Raw genomic sequence first — 1,739 nt, 5'->3', positions numbered from 1 at the left:
TATTAGTTAATGGATAACTGTTAATCCACAGACCCAGAGAGGCAAAATAACAAGGAGGGCTCAAGGGGAATTACATGGATCAACCTGGGAAGAAAAGTAGAATAGATTTGGTGGGTTCTGAAGGCTATTGGGAATGGGAAAAGGAGGGATCATGTTTTTTGGGTGATGGAAGAAGAGTTCATGGGACAAAATGACTAAAATTTGGTGGCATTTGGGGATCATGGTGGAAACCTTGTTCAGGGGAAAATCCCTGGAATCTGTCAAGTGTGTTTTTAGGACTCCTAGTAATAGGGGCTAATGAGCCTAAATCATCCATCTACTGTTAGCAGGCAAAGCTTCCAGTGAGGGACTGGAATACAAACTCAGCCACAAAACTTTTAACCAACAATTTGTCTTATATACAAGATGCTATAGGGTAGTGATGACTCTGAACTTGTGGGAGTGGCCAACCAATGACTTGTCTAATTGAGGCCCAAACCAGGATAGGAGATCCAAGTCAAATACTGCCTGGATGGATGCACAGGAACCAATTAAATTACCCAGAGAATTTAATTCTAGGGTAGAATAAAAAAACTGGCAGAAATCAAAAATAAAAAATGATAGATGCTCTTTAAAGGTAATCTGCTACGTAGATCAGTGGTCATCAGAGAGACTTCCTCTGACATTTGTTGTGAACAGATGCAGACTAATGGTGAAACCTTAGGCAAAGTTTTGGAATTCTTGTGGAAGAGGAGAGGGAGTATGGTAAGAATTAGAGGAGTCACGGGTACCAGGAGAACGCAGCCCCAGAATTAGCTCAGGAGGTCTGACAGGTGCTCACAGAGAGCAAAGCAGCCATCATGGAGCCTGTATGGATCTGCACGCACTACGTCCTCTGAAAGTAGCTTTGGTTGTTTATCTTGGGTTTCTAGTGAAACTACAAACACTGGCGGTGCAGGTATCTTTGGCACTTTTTCTTGTTCTTGGTACCCTGTTCCTCCTATTATGTTTTATCTTCCTGCCTTGAGATGGATATTTTGCATAGCTGTATTGGATATTGTTAACTTTTTCTCAGTAGACATCTCTGGGAGGCCTGCCTTTTCTGAAGGGAAACAGAGTGGCAGTGGTTCTGAAAGAGAGGGTTGATTGTGGGACTAGGGGGACTGGAAGGAGATGAGGATACAGAATATGAAAGAAGAATGAATAAAAAAATTACATTGCTTGCTTTCATGTTCCATTAGTTCTGGTCCCTCACAAACAGCATCCCTCCTGCTTGTATGTGTCTGTTTATATACATAGGCAGTACATGTGAGAAGAGGCTATTCCATCGTTGACCTGTAGGAATGCATCTATATCTGAATTCTGTCCATGAGAGAAACCAATTGATGTTTGTGCATCCAGACTTTGTTTGTGTTCCATCATGAATGAGTTCCTATACTATTTACATACAGTACAGCTCTCCACATGATATCATGACCCATGTGACTTATGTAAAGCAACTGATAAACTAGAGCAGCAGGTGTTGAAACACCCATGTCCGAGTGTGCAGGGAAAGGGAACAGACTCAAAGGATTAGTACCAAAACCTAAGTGCTGACTTCAAATTCAGTAGAGGCACATTAGCCATAGCACTGTGGCTTCTCTCAGACTCCTCCCTGTTCCCTGCATGTTCTGTGTGTTGAAATGCCCCTGATCTTCTTTGTACCTACTTTATGGAGCCATGATATCTTTGTAACTTGGTGGCTTTGTGTGAATTGTTTG

At 42.2% G+C, this 1,739-nt stretch overlaps 1 protein-coding gene and 1 long non-coding RNA gene across 9 annotated transcripts in view; one reads left to right on the top strand and one right to left on the bottom strand.

The window, feature by feature from the left end:
* Positions 1 to 1,739, top strand: part of LOC126503086 (cytochrome P450 2C25) — a 222,092-nt gene that overhangs the window by 179,558 nt on the left and 40,795 nt on the right. The window lies entirely within an intron of this gene.
* The window catches only part of LOC126503183 (uncharacterized), a 33,384-nt gene that overhangs the window by 8,839 nt on the left and 22,806 nt on the right, over positions 1 to 1,739 (bottom strand). Inside the window, exon 2 of one of the 2 annotated variants that reach the window (XR_007592204.1) lies at positions 85 to 949. This is a non-coding gene — a long non-coding RNA (uncharacterized lncRNA). Of the gene's footprint in view, positions 1 to 84; positions 1,684 to 1,739 lie in introns of both variants that reach the window. The other variant, XR_007592205.1, reaches the window with a different exon arrangement.

This window comes from Alexandromys fortis, unplaced genomic scaffold (genome assembly GCF_014885135.2).
Source record: "Alexandromys fortis isolate MF-2015 unplaced genomic scaffold, M_Fortis_MF-2015_v1.1 scaffold_16, whole genome shotgun sequence".
Taxonomy (NCBI): Eukaryota; Metazoa; Chordata; class Mammalia; order Rodentia; family Cricetidae; genus Alexandromys; species Alexandromys fortis.
This window is presented reverse-complemented; position numbering and strand designations above follow the sequence as displayed.